General features: G+C 46.2%; 1 protein-coding gene across 3 annotated transcripts in view; it reads left to right on the top strand.

Moving 5' to 3' along the window:
- Window positions 1–20,818, top strand: part of BMERB1 (bMERB domain containing 1) — a 449,511-nt gene that overhangs the window by 153,801 nt on the left and 274,892 nt on the right. Inside the window, exon 1 of one of the 3 annotated variants that reach the window (XM_040356927.1) lies at window positions 5,285–5,598. The exons of the other annotated variants lie outside the window; for them this stretch is intronic. The gene's annotated coding sequence lies outside the window, so the exon portion shown is untranslated. Of the gene's footprint in view, window positions 1–5,284; window positions 5,599–20,818 lie in introns of those variants that run through there. 3 annotated transcript variants of the gene reach the window in all.

The following is a 20,818-nucleotide window of genomic DNA, read 5'->3' as shown; positions in this document are numbered from 1 at the left end:
GGTGTCAGGTATGTCCCCCCCCATGATGCAGACATCACGAGGGGCACATGCATGACTAACATCCTTATGTATTTTCCCTTCCAGGTGACTCTGGATATGCCCTGGGACCACATATGATGACCCCATTCAGGAACCCCCAAACCCCAGGAGAGCAACGCTACAACGAGGCTCACATTCGCACCCGGGCAGTTGTGGAACGCACATTTGGGCTGCTGAAGTCCCGCTTCAGATGCCTGGATAAGTCTGGGGGTACATTGTTGTATTCCCCAGACTTTGTGTGCCAGATCATCGGTGCATGTTGCGTGCTGCACAACTTTGCCATGAGAAGGGGCCTGGAGATTGACATACGTGCTGACCTGACCCCCCCCCCCACCCAGGCAATCCCCCCTAACCCACTCTACCCGGTCTGCTGAGGGCACAGCAGCCAGGAGACGCCTCGCAGAAGGCATCTTTTCACAGTAAACGCACATGAATAATGTCACAATGAGAATGTTTCTTTTTACAGTAAACGCACATGAATAATGACACAATGATAATATTTGTTTTCACAGTAAACGCACATGAATAATGTCACATTGAGAATGTTTTTTATTCATAGTAAACGCAGATTAATTATGTCACAATGAGAATGCATGAATGCACACCACTGTTGTCCCTAGCACAGACACATCACATGCACATCGAATTGGATTAGATCCAAGTCCCCCCCCCTTTGGTACTTGGGAGCAGTAACGCCACGCCACGGCTCCAATTATGTCACTGTGCATTCATACACCATTCAGGAACCTGGGTTTCCATTCTCCCTGGTCCTGGGGATCCCTTCTCCACCAAAACTGAGGGTGACACCCTTATTTTATCAGGAATGCCACCCCCCCCACATTCACACATCATTCACACACATAAACCAAATCATAAGTACAGTATAATAAACTAAATCATAAAAAAAATAAAACCAAAAAAAATCTAAAGTACCCCTGCTAATTAATTCCTGCGGTGAGTGCTCCGTCTGGGCTGCCCAAGGGCACGGGCACGGCCAACTGGAGGATCTTCACGGGGGGGGTGTGAGCAGGGGAGGGAGTATCTTCATGGGGGGGTGAGTGAGCAGGGGAAGAAGGAGCCTCCCCTGGTGTCTGTCCTCCTGCTGGCCTGCTCTCCAAGGCCACTGCTATTCTGTTCAGACAGCCAGTGATGGCAGCCGTATTGGCCTGGCCAGCCCGGGTATTGTCCTGCACAGCCCGGGTATTGTCCTGCATAGCCTGGGTCAGGGCAGTCACCTCCTGGGCCACGCCTGTTGTGGCGGTCTTCAGGTCCCACAAACAGGTGATGACCCCCAAAGAGTTTGTGGCCACATCACCGAGTGACTCCCTCATTGCACCCAGGCTGTGCTCCATCTTGTTAATACTTTTTTGTATCTCACCCAGACTGCGGGTCTGCTGGGCATTGTCCTTCTGCAGACTGGCCGGCAGACGCTCAAACACCCCCCTGGTCTCGTGGGTCACCATCCTGCCTGCCCCTGAGGCTTGTGGCTCTGGAGGAGGGGAGAGAGTGACCCTTGTGGGTTGCAGCCTGTTGGGGGAGGAGTGGGAGGGGCTACCCCTGATGGTGGCCTGACTGCTGCCAGCCTCTGGAGTAGCCTCAAGGGTATCCTCAAATGTCATTAGCTCAGAGGCCAGAAGGATTTCCCTGCCAAGCTGCAGGTTTTCTTCTTCCTCCCCCTCATCCTCCTCCCCCTCATCCTCCTCCCCCTCATCCTCCTCATGAGGGGAGGTTTGGCCACTCCCCTCCCCTGGGGAATCCTCAGCAGCCTCCTGTCCTTGGGGTGGTGCAGCAGCCTGACCTGATGGCCCAGCATCCTCCTGGGCTGATGGGCCAGCATCCTCCTGGTCATCTGTGGAGGACACCAAACAATCACAGGTTTGAGGATCCACACACTTGGCACATCTTCCCTTCCCCCACCCACACATGCTAATCACCAGATAGAAAAAACAAAACTTACCTGGCCCCACAGGAACATCAGAGTCAAAGCCACGCAGGCCCACCACATGCTCTGGCTGGAAACACCGGGCCACTGCCCATTCCTCCTCAGTCAGTCGGATGGGGCATGGTCCCCCTCCTCCAGTGCCCCTCCTATGGGCAGTGAGCTTTGCCACCTTATTGCGGGCCACGCTCCTCAGATCATTGATCTTTTTCTGTATGCCAGCGGGGATCCTCGTCTCCCCCCCCCCCCCCCGCCGCATTTATCTGATCTGTAATTTTTTGATAGATCTTCTTCCTTTGGGCCGGGGAGGTGTTCTGGCTCTCAGGCCCATGTAAATAGCGCCCATATCGGACGATGGACCTGGCAAGGATTTGCTTCTCCACATGGGTAAAATTAAGCTTCCTGCGCTTGGGTGCCATCACAGACACCACTCAGCAACAAGAAAACTCACAGGACAAACAAACAAAAATTCACACACAACAAACAAACAAAAATCAAAACACACAACAAACAAACAAAAATCAAAACACACAAGCAGACAGCTACTACAAAGTCAAAAACAAACACCCAAAAAACAAACACAAAATCCAAGCAGAAAAAAAAAAACACTTAGCAGAAACAATCAAACAAAAAATACACTTATCAGAAACAAACAACAACTACAATCTAATACTCCTCCAAAACTTCTCTATCACACACAACTCACCAACAAACACTGACAAACGTTCAGAGCAGAAGCAACTTGCTCTAGGAAGGGAACACAGGGAAATACTTTTGCAAGGGAAGTGTGTTTGACTGGGGCTATTTACACACAGGGCGATCCTCAAACTAAGTATGCTTGGCCTTTTACCTATCTCACTGATTGCGCCGAGCAAAGTTCTGCACATGCCCAGTGAGAAGCAGATTCGTGCGCGCATGCGCAGTACGGCCGGCCCTTCATTTGCATGGGGTCACGGCTCATTACAATGAAGCACGCCCACTTCCTTCCCACTTGCAATAACCCCGCCTTACGCCTCGGAATTTAAGTTACGTAAGCGCTATTTTGTGCGCAAATGCGCTGTGGATACGGCACTTACGAGACCAACTTAGGGCGCCGTAACTTAAATGACATAAGTTTTGAAAAACGTAATTTCCGCCGCTGGCTGTGGATTTGGCCCACAATTTTTATCTGATTGTACGAAACATAGCAGTATAAAATTGTGTGGTACTACAGCGCTACTACTTCTGATTATCAAGGAAAAAACGATACAAATAAATACTAAATAATACAGCTGCAAACACAAAAGGGTGTACAAGACCAAAGTGATAATAAAATATATATAGGTGTTGCGCTAGTATTAACTTATTTCTAAATACAATAGTGCATATACGAGATCCCCTTAAACCTAATAAAGGGGCATCACAAAGCAAATAAACATCAAGTCAACAATGAGTTAATGACATAAGGATAAACACCAGTGAGTTGCTGGGAGTGAGTGAACAAAAAAAGTCCAGTTTAAACTCAGCATACAACCTTCATGGAAAAAGCAGCAAACCAGCACAATCACTGAGAGGAAAAAAGACAAAAACCAATCCTATGTTCATGGAATATTCAGTGCATGGAGACTTCACCCCTTGGATATCCTATTCCTTCAGGGCAATGCAGCTCATAATGGAAAAAAGGAAAACAGACATGGTGCAAATAACGTTTGGAAAATGAAAAGAAAAAACTTGCAATACAGCAATTGCACTCACGATAACCTCGATCATAAAAGGCTCAGCTGTGAAGTCGAAACGTCGCTCAGTGCTTAGCGATCTCCTCAGGTGGACGGATCTCCCGTTGATCGCATCACTAGGCTCCTCCCCTTCCGGTAGGGAAGGGAGACACCTTGTATAGTGACCCCTACATTCACCAGGATTCCCCTCCGGGGACTATAGCCTTGGTGACTTGATTGGCTGTCACGATATTCGTAGTGTTTTTAGTTGTTTGTGTTGTTTGATGTTTTTATTATTTTTTGATATTATATTAATACATTTATTTAATTTTTGATATATCTACTCTCTTTGAGTCTACTTACCTACCCTGTACCGGAATAGTCGTCCTTGCCCGTTATTTTTTTTTTTCTTTTTGGGTCTCTTGGGTTTTGGGGTTCCCTGAGCCCTCTCGCTATCTAATTAGATTTTGGATGATGGTACTACTCTTAACTTAATGACATGTATTTTATTGAAGAAGCTAACAATTAATTCATATTCAAAGTCCATAGATAGAAATGAAAGTCCACCGTGTGTCAGCAAAGAAACTGTGAAGGGGGAACATCAACAACATCAAAGTGAATTTACAAGCTTCTAGATAGTAAACCGTAGCTCTTGCATATGATCTGCAGACCCACTACTGGTAAAAGTGTGAGCTTACCAGAAAAATTGGACTCAGGGGAACATGCATCTCCATGAGCCCAAAAGGTATGTGTTGTAATAAACCGACAAGGTGAAAACTGCAGAATACTCGGTGGTTGTATCTTATGGCATCAAGACATCCATGAGGACAAGATCCATGCAATCCACAGGAAGGAATGGTTCAATGGTGCATGATGGAAATTCACACCAATGATGTATTAATGGTTTGGGGAAATGCAAATTATACAAAAAATATTTATTTAGAGCTGATAAACTTACATTTAGCAGTATGGTTTCAAGCGCTTGTATAAACTTAGGCGGCAGTGGAGTCCACCCAACGCGTTTTGTGTCTATACACTTCGTCCGGGGTGTCCCTCCACTGCAGCCGTAAAAAAAGGAATAAGAAATGTGAACCCAACAATGACAGCCTAGCCCACCGTGTCATGCCGGCATCCATGCGGGCCCCTTCCGGTTTCTTCAGAGATGGTGGAACAGCGTGTGTTCCACGCCTCCGCGTGGTAATGTTGCTTGCGTTCCAAGCCTTAAAAATGAATAAGTGTAGAAGTGTAAGTATAAACATGTTATCTGCAGATGCGTTCCAAGCCTCATTCCAAGCCTCAGGGGCGTCGTTAGGGCGTGGCTAGGGGGGCTGGAGCCCCGAATGGGTCCCCGAAAAGCCCCGAGTCTATGCCACATCCGATCACATTGTTAGCCCCGAGCGTCTGGGAGTCAGGACCTGATGCCGACGGTGGCCGAGTGCCGCCAGCACCGAGTGTCGCTGAGTGCCGTACTCGGCGACACTCGGCGCTGGTGACACTCTGCTACTTTCGGCATCAGATTGGCCCTGATCCCCAGACGCTCGGGGCTAACATGTGATCGGATGCGGCCCCGCCTTCTGGAGCCTCGGCGGCTCCCTTTCTCATCAGTGAGAACAGGCAGCAGGGAGGGATATATGTAAATCCCTCCCTGCTTGCAGCCCAGTGGGAGGTATCATGGGCGTTTGCTACTGTACACAGCGCCGCCGCCACGGTGCCTGACTTGAGCAAGGGAAGAGTGTCTCCTTTCTTCCTAGAGGAGGAATGAGAGCCAATAGGAGAGCTGCTACCTTCCATCCAATGCCTGAGAGCGGGCGGGTCTCCAAGGATCTCGGGCACTGAAACATGAACAGGTGGAGGATTGTATAGGCAGCTATGGAAGACCCTGAATTATGGAAGAAAACTGATTGTGGCAACAAGTCCTGGAAACAAGTTAGTGTATTTTCAGAACTAAAGTGTCAGCAGGGTACAAACTGGTCATATACCCTATAACCCATATTGTACATTTTATACAGACTAGTCTGTACCCTGATACCAAGCTGAACATTATATACACACTGGGCTGTATATAATGTACAATATGATTTACAGGGTATATGACCAGTTTGTACCCTGCTGACACCGTATTGTACATTATATACAGTAATGTTCAGACCAGTGTATCAAAGCCTGGTGACAGATTGGAGCTGAGCCCGGCCATATGTGGAGGTGGTGGGGTTCCCAGAATTATTACTGGAAGAGGGACACCTGCATTGAACAGGGGGTGGGGGAGTTAAGACCCCCCCAGAATATGTGCTGAGGGACACTTTGGGAGAAGAAAGGACCTATGCTAGAAGTGGAGGTTGGATTTTAAATCCAACCTCCCACAAGAACATAAGCCCTCCCACCTCCCAAAGCACCCCCCAGCAAATCTGCCCCCCACCTCCCAACAAGCGCAAGTGGAGAGGGATGTGTGTACTGAGGGAGGGGATCTTTACGGAGGGAGGGGGAGTCTGTACTTGGTGGAGAGGGTGGTCTGTAAAAAGGGAGGGGGTCTGGACTGAGGGACAGAGGTCTATACTTAGTGGAGAGGGTGGTCAGTACTAAGAGAGGGGATCTATACTTAGTGTAGAGGGGAGGTCTGGACTGAGGGAGGCGGGTCTGTACTGAGGGGGGACTATACTTGGTGGAGGGGGTTGACACCAACCCTAGTGACGCCACTATGCAGGGACAGGTCAGTGTATGCAGATCAGGTCAGTGAGTCAGGTCAGTGTATGCAGGGACAGGTCAGTGTATGCAGATCAGGTCAGTGTATGCAGGGACAGGTCAGTGTATGCAGATCAGGTCAGTGAGTCAGGTCAGTGTATGCAGAGACAGGTCAGTGTATGCAGGGACAGGTCAGTGTATGCAGGGACAGGTCAGTGTATGCAGGGACAGGTCAGTGTATGCAGATCAGGTCAGTGAGTCAGGTCAGTGTATGCAGGGACAGGTCAGTGTATGCAAGGACAGGTCAGTATATGCAGGGACAGGTCAGTGTATGCAGATCAGGTCAGTGGATGCAGATCAGGTCAGTGAGTCAGGTCAGTGTATGCAGGGACAGGTCAGTGTATGCAGGGACAGGTCAGTGTATGCAGGGACAGGTCAGTGAGTCAGGTCAGTGTATGCAGGGACAGGTCAGTGTATGCAGATCAGGTCAGTGTATGCAGGGACAGGTCAGTGTATGCAAGGACAGGTCAGTATATGCAGGGACAGGTCAGTGTATGCAGATCAGGTCAGTGGATGCAGATCAGGTCAGTGAGTCAGGTCAGTGTATGCAGGGACAGGTCAGTGAGTCAGGTCAGTGTATGCAGGGACAGGTCAGTGTATGCAGATCAGGTCAGTGTATGCAGGGACAGGTCAGTGTATGCAAGGACAGATCAGTGTATGCAGGGACAGGTCAGTGTATGCAGGGACAGGTCAGTGTATGCAGGGACAGGTCAGTGTATGCAGGGACAGGTCAGTGTATGCAGATCAGGTCAGTGTATGCAGATCAGGTCAGTGTATGCAGATCAGGTCAGTGAGTCAGGTCAGTGTATGCAGGGACAGGTCAGTGTATGCAGGGACAGGTCAGTGTATGCAGATCAGGTCAGTGAGTCAGGTCAGTGTATGCAGGGACAGGTCAGTGTATGCAGGGACAGGTCAGTGTATGCAGATCAGGTCAGTGTATGCAGGGACAGGTCAGTGTATGCAGGGACAGGTCAGTGTATGCAGGGGCAGGTCAGTGTATGCAGGGACAGGTCAGTGTATGCAGATCAGGTTAGTGAGTCAGGTCAGTGTATGCAGGGACAGGTCAGTGTATGCAGATCAGGTCAGTGTATGCAGATCAGGTCAGTGTATGCAGATCAGGTTAGTGAGTCAGGTCAGTGTATGCAGGGACAGGTCAGTGTATGCAGATCAGGTCAGTGTATGCAGATCAGGTCAGTGTATGCAGATCAGGTCAGTGAGTCAGGTCAGTGTATGCAGGGACAGGTCAGTGTATGCAGGGACAGGTCAGTATATGCAGGGACAGGTCAGTGAGTCAGGTCAGTGTATGCAGGGACAGGTCAGTGTATGCAGATCAGGTCAGTGTATGCAGGGACAGGTCAGTGTATGCAGGGACAGATCAGTGTATGCAGGGACAGGTCAGTGTATGCAGGGACATGTCAGTGTATGCAGATCAGGTCAGTGAGTCAGGTCAGTGTATGCAGGGACAGGTCAGTGTATGCAGGGACAGGTCAGTGTATGCAGATCAGGTTAGTGTATGCAGGGACAGGTCAGTATATGCAGGGACAGGTCAGTATATGCAGGGACAGGTCAGTGTATGCAGATCAGGTCAGTGGATGCAGATCAGGTCAGTGAGTCAGGTCAGTGTATGCAGGGACAGGTCAGTGTATGCAGATCAGGTCAGTGTATGCAGGGACAGGTCAGTGTATGCAGGGACAGATCAGTGTATGCAGGGACAGATCAGTGTATGCAGGGACAGATCAGTGTATGCAGGGACAGGTCAGTGTATGCAGGGACAGGTCAGTGTATGCAGGGACAGGTCAGTGTATGCAGATCAGGTCAGTGTATGCAGATCAGGTCAGTGTATGCAGATCAGGTCAGTGTATGCAGGGACAGGTCAATATATGCAGGGACAGGTCAGTGGATGCAGATCAGGTCAGTGAGTGAGGTCAGTGTATGCAGGGACAGGTCAGTGTATGCAGGGACAGGTCAGTGAGTCAGGTCAGTGTATGCAGGGACAGGTCAGTGTATGCAGATCAGGTCAGTGTATGCAGGGACAGGTCAGTGTATGCAGGGACAGATCAGTGTATGCAGGGACAGATCAGTGTGTGCAGGGACAGATCAGTGTATGCAGGGACAGGTCAGTGTATGCAGGGACAGGTCAGTGTATGCAGGGACAGGTCAGTGTATGCAGATCAGGTCAGTGTATGCAGATCAGGTCAGTGTATGCAGATCAGGTCAGTGAGTCAGGTCAGTGTATGCAGGGACAGGTCAGTGTATGCAGGGACAGGTCAGTGTATGCAGATCAGGTTAGTGAGTCAGGTCAGTGTATGCAGAGACAGGTCAGTGTATGCAGGGACAGGTCAGTGTATGCAGGGACAGGTCAGTGTATGCAGATCAGGTTAGTGAGTCAGGTCAGTGTATACAGGGACAGGTCAGTGTATGAAGATCAGGTTAGTGAGTCAGGTCAGTGTATGCAGATCAGGTCAGTGAGTCAGGTCAGTGTATGCAGGGACAGGTCAGTGTATGCAGGGACAGGTCAGTGTCACACACACACACGTAGGTCAGGGTATGTGTGTCAGGTAGGTCACCCCGCGCCACTCCACCGACCGCGGCCAAAGACACCCCCCCCCCCGGCTTGGCTGAAGCCCCTGGTCTTTTTGGCACCTAGCAACGCCCCTGCCAAGCCTCATTATGAGGAAAGGCTTTGCCGGAAATCTGTGTAAACCCACATTGAGCGTCATTACCTATGCGTGTCATGCCTCAATCTAAATGGGCCATTTGCCTTCCAATGCCGCTAAACATAGGTAGTGGGAAGGGGCATGGAAATGGAAAACCTAAATATATCTATGTTTCAATACAAATATAAAAAGAAAGTTAAACACATGGAACACATGTGACATTGTCACGTCGAGTCACGGATAACATGTTTACCCTTATACTTCTACACTTATCCATTTTGAGGCTTGGAAAGTAAGCAACGTTACAACGCAGAGGCGTGGAACGCACGCTGTTCCACCATCTTGATAGAAACCTGGATTTGACCCGCATGGATGCCGACATGACACGGTGGGCTAGGCTCTTATTGTTGGGATCACATTTCTTGTAAATTTTATACGGCTGCAGTGGAGGGACACCTCGGACAAAGTGTATTGACACGAAACGCGTTGGGAGGACTCCACTGCCGCCTAATATTATACAAGAGCTTGAAACCATACTGCTAAATGTAAGTTTATCAGCTGTAAATAAATAATTTTTGTATAATTTTAAACAGAATTACGCAATGTGGCCTTCTTCTTCTCTCATTTCCCCAAACCATTAATACATCATTAGTGTGAATTTCCATCATGCACCATTGAACCATTCCTTCCTGTGGATTGCATGGATCTTGTTCTCACGGATGTCTTGATGCCATAAGATACAACCACCGAGGATTTGCAGTTTTACCTTGTCGGTTTATTACAACACATGCCTTTTATGCTCACAGGGAGACGCAAGTTCCCCTGAGTCTAATTTTTATGGTAAGCTCACACTTTTACCGGTGGTGGCTCTGCACATCATATGCAAGAGCTACGGTTTACTATCTAGAAGCTTGTAAATTCCCTTTGAAGTCGTTAATGTTCCCCCTTCACAGTTTCTATGGTGACACACGGTGGACTTTCATTTTTATCTATGGACTTTGAAGTCATACATGTGTGTTTTTTGGATATTTTATGTTGATGTCATATTCATTGTTATTCATTAATGTCACAGTGAGCACTAAGGATGAGCCAAACACCCCCCTGTTTGGTTCGCATCAGAACTAGCGAACACACCAAATGTTCGTGTGAACATTAGAACCCCGTTAAAGTCTATGGGACTCGAACATTTGAAATCTAAAGTGTTAATTTTAAAGGCTAATATGCTAGTTATTGTCCTAAAAAGTGTTTGGGGACCTGGGTCCTGTCCCAGGAAACATGTATCAATGCAAAAAATTTTTTTAAAACGGCCGTTTTTTCAGGAGCAGTGAATTTAATAATGCTAAAAGTGAAACAATAAAAGTGTAATATTACTTTAAATTTCGTACCTAGGGGGGGTGTAAAGTCAGCATGTGAAAAAGCGCATGTTTCCCGTACATAGAACTGTCCCTGCACAAAGTGTCATTTCTGAAAGAAAAAAAGCCATTTAAAACCGGCTTTGCGGCTCTAATGAATTGTCGGCTCATTTAAATTACAGAGATGATTCATTCATAAAGAAAAAAAAAGTGTGTGGGGGTCCCCCAAATTAAATTACCAGGCCCTTCAGGTCTGGAATGGATATTAAGGGGAACCCCGCCATAAAAAAAAAAAAAATTAGGTAGGGTTCCCCGCAAATATCCATACCAGGCCCTTCAGGTCTGGTGTGGATTTTAAGGGGAACTCCACCCCAAATTTAAAAAACAATGGCGTGGAGTCCCCCTAAAAATCCACACCAGACCCTTATCCGAGCACGTTAACCTGGCCGGCCGCAGAAAAGAGGGGGGGGGCAGAGTGCAGCCCCCCTCTCCTGAACCGCACCAGGCCACATGCCCTCAACATGGGGAGGATGTCCCCATGTTGATGGGGACAAGGGCCTCATCCCCACAACCCTTGCCCGGTGGTTGTGGGGGTCTGCGGGCGGGGAGCTTATCAGAATATGGAAGACCCCTTTAACAAAGGGGACCCTCAGATCCTGCCCCCCCCCCTATGTGAATTGGTAATGGGGTACATTGTACCTCTACCATTTCACGAAGGAAGTGTAAATAGTTAAAAAAAACACACACAGACACCGTAGAAAAAAATCCGTTATTAAAAAAAAAATAATCCAGCCATGTGAATCCACTGTCTCCTATCCAGCGATGGATGATCTCTCCAGCGACGGATGATCAGCGGTCCGGTCCAGCGATGCAGAAGATCCATCCGTCCAGAGCGCAGCAGGGGAGCTCCACTCTCCACTGGACACAGCCCAGCGGAATGACGCGCTGGAGCTGTGACATTACTTATATAGGGGAAGTGCCGGCCACCCGTCATGTGACCCCGCCCCCTCTGACGCACCCTCGTACGTCACTGGGAAAGCCCTGTCTTTCACATCGCTGGATTTTTTTTTTTTTATTAATAACGGATTTTTTTCTACGGTGTCTGTGTGTGTTTTTTTTTAAACTATTTATACTTCCTTCGTGAAATGGTAGAGGTACAATGTACCCCATTACCAATTCACATAGGGGGGGGCAGGATCTGAGGGTCCCCTTTGTTAAAGGGGTCTTCCAGATTCTGATAAGCTCCCCACCCGCAGACCCCTACAACCACCGGGCAAGGGTTGTGGGGATGAGGCCCTTGTCCCCATCAACATGGGGACATCCTCCCCATGTTGAGGGCATGTGGCCTGGTGCGGTTCAGGAGAGGGGGGGCTGCACTCTGCCCCCCCCCTCTTTTCTGCGGCCGGCCAGGTTAACGTGCTCGGATAAGGGTCTGGTGTGGATTTTTTAGGGGGACTCCACGCCATTGTTTTTTAAATTTGGGGTGGAGTTCCCCTTAAAATCCACACCAGACCTGAAGGGCCTGGTATGGATATTTGCGGGGAACCCTACGTAATTTTTTTTTTTTTACGGCGGGGTTCCCCTTAATATCCATTTCAGACCTTAAGGGCCTGGTAATTTAATTTGGGGGACCACCACACATTTTTTTTCCTTTATGAATGAATCATCTCTGTAATTGAAAGAGCCGACAATTCATTAGAGCCACAAAGCCGGTTTTAAATGGCTATTTTTCTTTCAGAAATGACACTTTGTGCAGGGACAGTTCTATGTACGGGAAACATGCGCTTTTTCACATGCTGACTTTACACCCCCCCTAGGTACGAAATTTAAAGTAATATTACACTTTTATTGTTTCACTTTTAGCATTATTAAATTCACTGCTCCTGAAAAAACGTCCGTTTTTAAAACTTTTTTTTTGCATTGATACATGTTTCCTGGGACAGGTCCCAGGTCCCCAAACATTTTTTAGGACAATAAATTGCATATTAGCCTTTAAAATTAACACTTTTAGATTTCTCCCATAAACTTTAACAGGGTGTTCCGCGGCTTTTCGAATTAGCCGCGAACACCCCTAATTGCTCGTTGTTCGCCAAACAGGCGAACAGGCAATGTTCGAGTCGAACATGAGTTTGACTCGAACTCGAAGCTCATCCCTAGTGAGCACATCACTTTAAGCCCATTCACACAGGGGCAACTTGGGATCCAACTTGAAGTAGGCCCAAGTCACGCTGTTGAGAAAATCAATTGAAATGCATGGAGCCGTCTTAATGTACACTACTGAAGTCGCTCCGACTTCAGAAAAGGTACCTGTAATACTTCAATTCGACTCCTAGGTGACTTGTATCCATTGATTTCAATGGAAGTCGCCTCAGAAGTCGGATCACTGTCTTTACTGCAGCGACTTTTCAGGTGTGCATGGAGCCTTAAAGCTCAAATGATCCAAATCAATACAACAAACAAAATTATTGCTAAACCCAATAGAGACCCCATTGGTGGCCATATGTGTAATAAATGTCTGCAGATTCCTGCTCAGGATTTTATAAAGAATTATACAGGTATCGCAACACACCATAAACCAAGACATCACCTTTGTAAAGCAGTTGAAGTATTTTTGTGTGTCTGCACAAAATAAAAAAAAAAAAAAAAAACTTCCTAATTGCAAACTCTTAAAATTCGTACACATTTTCTGTACACATTTTGTACTAGTGTTATACATTGTATATGTGAATCTACTTTTGTAAAATATAATAGGAATGTCAATATAAATTTGGTCAAATTACTTATGGTCTGCATGCAGCCTATACAAAAACTGGAAGTAGAAAAAGCACCTGCATAAATGCAATTATTGAAATTAACAAAACACAGAATGAGAGTGAGATTCAGAATCATAAATATGCCATAACAGTAGAATATTTTCACCTCTTTCCACCATTTTGTTTTTTTCCAACAGTGGCTTGCCTGACAATTTCACAGGTATAGTAGAGTGCATAATCTACTGCCCCTACTCTGGTCTGTAGCAGGGTTTATCCTCCCTGGTAGAAGTTGTAAATAGTGTGAAGAAATATGTGATTTTCCTATTTTCTACCCTAGCTTTTCGCAACCCGGGTCTGTTGCACCCTGGGGTGCCATGAGGAGTCATTAGGGGTTCCGTGGCAACAGCCCGATCTAAATGATCCTCTGTTAGCTTCGGTGCTACAGGAGGGAAAGCACAAGGTTAACTCCTGTGTACAAAGGAGAGAGAGAGCTATGCCCACACCTCCCCCCGCTCTCTGCTCTTCTCTGTACTCTTTCCAGCAAAAGCTGAGTTGGTCGCCCGACCGCGCCTTGCCAACTGATGATGTAATCGGTTGCTAAGGACTTGTCGGGAAGAGTACAAAGAGGAGCAGAGAGTAGGGGTGGTGCAAGGCACAGCTCCCTGTCTCCCCTGTACACAGGAGTTAACTGTGCATTCTCCCTCCTGTTACCAGATAACAGAGGATCGCTCAGATCTCAGGAAGGAGAGGATAGAAAGCACAACCCACACCTCCTGGATCTCTCCCCTCTCGACTGCTGTCACAACTGTAGGGACAGAATTTGTGCTAGGAAGAGGGGGGATTTGGGGGGGTAATTGTGTTATGTGGGGGATTTGTGGGAGAGGTTGTGCTAGCTGCTAGCAGGGAGTTTTGGAGGGGTTGTGCTATGAGGGGGGATTTTGGGGGGAGTTGTGCTGGGAGAAGGGTTTGGAGGGGTGTGCTAGGAGGAGGGCTTGGAGGGGTGTGCTAGGAGGAGGCATTTTATGGGGGGTTTGTTCTAGGCGGGGGATTTGGTGGGGTTGTGGTAGGAGGGGAATGCACAAATGCTTTGAGATTCCAAAGGGTGCCTTGGCTGAAAAAAGGTTGAAAAACACTGTTCTAACCAGTCAATTTTAGTTGCCACAGCCCCCCTTCTTTGGGCACACTGTTAAATGTTATACTAATACCAGTGTTGACTTAGTAAATTTCATTATGCTTTCTTGGAATTCACTTTCTGCCCTAACAAAAAATAACTGTAATTTGTCTTAGCACACAGCAAACACACACTCGGCATATGGCGAATAAGAGGAAATTACAGTGTGCTTATAATGTAATCTGCTATCAATCTCCACCTTTCAAGCTGCTTCCAATGGGAAATATAAATTATTTGGGGGCGTGGCCTAGCGTCGGACCGCAATAGACGTCTGATCCCTCTCCTCCAGCACGAGTGAGCAGCCAACATCACCCACAGGGACAATAACTGCCTTAATGAGCCTGGGGAAAGGCGATCAAGGCTCCTCAGCACCCAAGGACCCAATGGATCCAGGTCAGCAAACCTCCCCTGTCATCCCAGAGATGTTCCGGGCGGCGCAGGCAGTAGGCCTCAAAGCCACGGCCTCGATTAGGCCCGCTATGCCGCTCGGCGGCTCCAGCCCCACCGCAGACAGCGCGATCGCCGCCCAGAACATGCTGACACCCCCACCACAGCAGGCACAGTCCCTCAGCCTAGCAGACCTGCGAGCTAACCTGCAGGCAGTCGCTATGGACATCAAGGCATCCCTTACTGTGGCCATCACTGACATCAGGGCTGACATCCAGGGCATTGCAGCGAGGACTGGAGTTATAGAGCAGGCCTCAGCACGCCATTAAGCAGGTACAAAAGAATGCAGACATGCATCTTGCCCATATCATTGAAATGCACCGCCATTTCGAAGATTTAGAGAACAGAGGAGGACGCCACAATATCAGAATAAAGGGGGTCCCAGAAATGCCAGATCAAATTCCTGTGGAACGCACTGCAGAAACCATATTTAATGACATTCTAGAAAGACCCCCTGATTCCCCGATCGAGTTTGAGACAGTCCACAGAGCCCTAAGACCCAGGAGGAGAGAAAATGACCCCCCCCAGAGACATAATTTGCTGCCTGGTAAACTTCCCTCTCAAGGAAGCTATCCTGAGAAAAGCCAGAGAGAAAAATAGGGTAATCTTCAACGGTACAGAAATAAAACTCTATCAAGACCTCTCAAACATCACTCTGCAGCAACGCAGAGCCCTGCGCCCAGTCACAGAACAACTGCGATCTAGAGGAATACCATACAGGTGGAAGTTTCCGTTTTGCCTTTCTGCCACTTCAAGGGGACATACGGCACTACTTCGAACACCCCATGACCTCCGATCATTCTGCGAGGCCATGAACATCCCCAGAACAGAGGTCCCAGAATGGTACAACTCTTTCATGCTGAATGAGCCCTGGATTGCAGTTTCTAACAATCTCACTCCCAGAGCACAGAGAGATCGACGTCCCAGATCACCGTCTCCTCAACGCAACAGAACAGTAGAAGCCCAAGGAGACCCAGGAATCCCCCACCCAGACGCAGAGATCAACTGGATCACCAGGACCACATGGACACCTAAAACCAGTCTAATTAATGGAAGACCGATAGTCAGTCATAGATCAGTGCATACAAATCTCCGATCATTTATTTCCATTCACCGCATTTGTACGGATTTTCCTTCAAGTTTCTTTGGATTCTCTTAGATGACTGGATCCTGTCTTGCACAGGCTATAACCTAACAGACTTATTTTTGTTTTTCGCCCCCTTCCTCCCTTGTTTCTCTCTTTTTTTTTTTGTAGCGGTATTCTACAACTTCAACATGGAGAGCTGAACTTCCTTCCCCCAAGGATACCCGACCTGCTATTAATTAATCAGACAGACTTTCAACACACAGGTTTGACAACTTAAAACGTAATGAACTAGACGCCTGTAAGTACTTCTCCCCTTCCCCCATAGTTCAAAAAGCAAAAGACAACTGTTAAACGCTCATGCATTACAGATCTCTCATGCCCTCATGGTCGGATGTCCACTCTGACCCAGATAGCCTATCTACCTGACCTACATCGCCATTTTGAGGCTGTCTACTCTGCAGACATGCCTTGGGGGTGTTTTGGGACACCTTTGAGGGATGTTGGGGATATCCTGTTACCCACGCGTAGAGGATTACACTATAACTGTCTATACCCAAAGCTATACCCGCTCTTTCAGCTAGAAAGACTTAAATTTGTTCAATTGGCCGACAGTCACACACAGAGGCTAATTCAGAACTTAGCAGACTTGAACAGTGTTAAAGTCATGTGTTACACTTTATTCTTTTTTTTTTCTTATCTACTTCCCTATCTGTTTGTTTATGGCGGTGATCAATGTTTATTTAGTTTGCTCACTAGTGATCCATGACGCTAATGCGCGTTTAATTTGCTCACTTACTCAATTATTCCTGGTGATAATGCTCCCAAATTACTGGAAGCACGTCGACACCTGATCTACAAAATTGGAACGTGAACCAAACACATAATACGTGTTCTTGATCACAGCAATGCCTTACACACATGCTAAAATGTTTTGTTAATGTTCAATGAATATAGTTTAGTCGAACAAGTTAATTGGTTTTCTTCTGGTTATTACTATAGACCCCTTAGGGTGTTTTACTAGTTTAAACATGTATGTGGAAACTGCTCAAATCCGTACTGTTTGACAAGTAACCTATAGAATACTATAGCAACACTCCCATCTAGTGGATAAAAGTAAAATTGTCATAGATTTTTTCAGCCTGATATTTAAAATACCTTGAAGCTCTTAAATCACAGGCTGTTTTCCCCTGGTTTTAAATTTACTGCGCGGTTGTATTTATACATATAACTCAGCTACCCATTAATTTACAGAACAAGACTTGAAACTTTTATTTTGGTCATATTCGTGCCCAACTTTCCTTAATCATCCCTGTGACAATGGGTGCTTTTTATCATTATATAGCTGCTCCAGAGTGCCAATTGAAATAGTATATAGGACAGAGTAGAGAGATAGAGAGAGTGAAAGGAAGGAAGAGTTAAATAAATTACGAATAAATATAGGACTCTACATTAGATTAGAAAACCTCCTCTGACTATATATTATTGTACAGATTTAAAAATAACGAACCCATATCGAGACCGATTATAGCCACGATCCCACACAAGGGGCTGATTCCTTGATCGCCTTTTGACCCAACCGGTATTTTATATACTAGGGTAGACCAGCAGGTCTAAGCCTACCCACCCGAGTTTTCTTCTTCTTACTCCCCCCCCCCTTTTTTTCTTTTTTTTTCCCTTTCCCCTCTGAAGCCCCATCGTGACACTATATCTGACACTTCTGACTCACTTCAAATCTGATAAAATCCCGAAATTTCATGCCAAGAGATATCCTATTGCTTTTCATGCCTCAAACTCAGAAGGGAAAACGAAAGGGGTCTCTATACTAATTTCAAACCAGACCCCTTTCCAGGTACATGACACCATGCTAGACCCTAGTTGTAGATATATATTCATTAAAGGAAAACTGGAAAACCATCCAATGACAATTGCTTATGCCCCAAATTCGGGACAGGTAACCTTCTTCCATAAGATCAAGGATTTGCTGACATACTTTGCTACAGGCATTTTAATTTTGGGGGAGACTTAAATATCCCCTTAAACCCCCTCATAGACACCTCGAATGGAGCATCAAGCCTTTCTTACAGGGCTCTAAAACAAATCAAGCTACAACTGAAAGATTTGACGCTACATGACACCTGGAGAACTCTGTATCCTCAAACCAAAGATTTCACCTACTTTTCCACCATCCATCAAAAATATTCTAGAATAGACTACTTCTTTATATTACAACCCGACCTAAACCGTTTTTAAAAAACTCAACAATTGAACCCATGACGCTATCGGACCACCATCCTATAACCATTTCACTGACTTTCCCTGAAAAAAAAAAAACAGTGACAAAAATGTGGAGACTTAATTCTGCAATACTAAAAGACCCTGCAGATGTACTAGAGCTACATGAAAAGTTATTAGATTATTTCTCTAGAAACGAAAATGAAAAAACCTCTTCTCTAACTCAATGGGAAGCGCACAAATGTGTCATCAGGGGTGAATTCATTAAAAAATTAGCGAGGCTAAAAAGGGAGCACCAATCAAAAATAAAATCCCTCATAGATCAGATCCACAAGCTAGAAATGGCACATAAAAGAGACATTGCTATCTCAACACTTGATGAGCTTACCAAAATGAGAGCACTTCTTGCGGAAGAATTAAACTTGAAAACAAAAAGACAATACGTACTGAGACATTGGATATACTATGAACAGGGTAATAAGAGCGGGAAACTGCTGGCTAAGGCAGTTCAGAGTAAGAAAATATCTTCAACCATACACCAAATTAGAGATAACCAAGGGAAATCACACTCCACAAATGAGGAGATCGCTAAGAAGTTTGAAGCATATTATCAATCCCTCTACAACCTCCCGACAGACCCAAAGTGTCCCCAGAACTCAGAGAAAAGAGCTAAAATGATCCAGGAATTCCTAGGGAAATACAGCCCACCTAAGCTAGCCTTAGATAAAGCCCAGGAACTTGAAGCCCCTATATCAGGACCAGAATTTGACAAAGCAATTAAGGAGATGAAAATAGGCAAGGCACCAGGGCCTGATGGCTTACCCCTACAATACTACAAAACGTTCAATGACATTCTGAAACCAAGATTCTTGAAGACCTTCCAAACACTTAAATCTGAGCGCCAACCTCCCAAACAACTACTAGAAGCCCATATTACAGTCATTCCCAAAGAGGGTAAGGATGCATCACAAGTTACAAACTCTAGGCCCATATCCCTAATCAACGTAGATTTCAAGATCTACGCTTAGATCTTAGCCAATAGACTAGTGCCCCTACTCAATTCCTTTATAACTCTAGACCAGGTGGGATTCATCCGAGGCAGAGAGGGACGTGATAACACAATTAAAGCCCTTAACATTAGTCACTGGTTAACATCCAATAAGAAACAAGGCTTCTTTTTATCCCTAGATGCCGAGATGGCGCTCGATAGTGTGCCTAGGACTTAATGACGCAGTACTAGATCACATAGGCATTTACCCCAAATGAAGGCCTATATCACTGCACTATACACTAACCCAACAGCCCAGAGTACGAGTCAATGGCCACCTATCGGACGCCCTTCAAACTATGTAACGGTACGAGACAGGGATGCCCCTTGTCCCCTCTGCTATTTGTTCTGACCCTTGAGACACTTTAAACAAAATTAGAGACAACCAGAACATCAAAGGAATTGAGATAAAGAAAAAAAACTTTTAAAACCAAGTTAGAAGCTGAGTCCAAGACATGCCTATTAGGCAGTATAGAGGAAGATAGAGTGCCAGTTGGCTCCCTCGAGGTGGTGCTAAGATGCTTCCTTCAGGCAAGAAAGTTAATGGCGTAGAGGTGGCAGGCCCAGATGCCACCCCACGACCAAGTCTTGGGTTGAAACCATTAACTCAATGATTTGGAGTGAGAGAGTGACACCGCCAGACAGGGCAATTATAGAAAGTTTGTGAGGATGTGGAAACCTTGGCTAGAAGAAACAGGATGTCCTATATAAGAAGATGGTAGTCGGCCCTCAAATTTAGCACATATCTTAACACGTTATCGCTTCCTAGGGAAGAGATAATAAACGAAGTACATCAACTTCAAAAACTGGTTTATGGTGAGCGGGAAGGGAGGGTGGGTGGCAAAAAAAAAAAACTATAAAATTGCTGCATTCGCTGATTATATGCTTTTTTTTCCTCTCAGAACCTCACATCTCCATACCTAACCTCTTACAAGACCTGGATCATTTTAATGTATTGTCCAACTTAAAAATCAATCACTCAAAATCGAATGCCCTAAACATCACACTACCCTCAAAGGTCGTAGATCTGTGTAAAAAGAATTTCCCGTTCACATGGGCCAAACACAATATAACCTACCTTTGGAATAGAAATCCCTTCAAATCTGAAAGACCTCTTTAAACTTAATTTCCTACCTATACTAAAAGAAACGCATGAAGACCTAAAGAGATGGAACTCCCTGAACGTTTTCTTGGTTTGGTAGAGCTTCCCTAATCAAAATGACAATACTGCCTCATTTTCTATACGTTATACAGACAATACCCATCTTTTTACCTTCATTTTTCTTTTCATCTTTTCGTAAGGCTTGCACTGCCTTTATTTGGAGAGGCAAATCCCTAGGATAAAACTTACCAGATTAAACCTACCCAAAAACAAAGGTTGAATAGCACTACCTGATCTTAAAAAATATCACCAGGCGATGATTCATATCTGGTGGGAGTGCCCCTTACTCCAGCCATTCTGGAAAGACGTCCACTCCATAATATCCAGAGTCACCACCTATACCTGGGATTACAACCCAACCCAATTCCTACTTCACCACACAACCTGCCCAAACATACATACCAGAAATCCTTGGCCATGCATATGGTCAATGCGGCCAGACTTTGTATTCTCACGCATTGGCGATCAACAGAAATCCCAACCATTAGAAAGTGGCTG

Source organism: Rana temporaria, chromosome 6, assembly GCF_905171775.1.
Source record: "Rana temporaria chromosome 6, aRanTem1.1, whole genome shotgun sequence".
In the NCBI taxonomy this organism is placed as follows: Eukaryota; Metazoa; Chordata; class Amphibia; order Anura; family Ranidae; genus Rana; species Rana temporaria.
The sequence above is the reverse complement of the archived record's forward strand: the minus strand, read 5'-3'. Positions and strand labels throughout refer to the sequence as shown.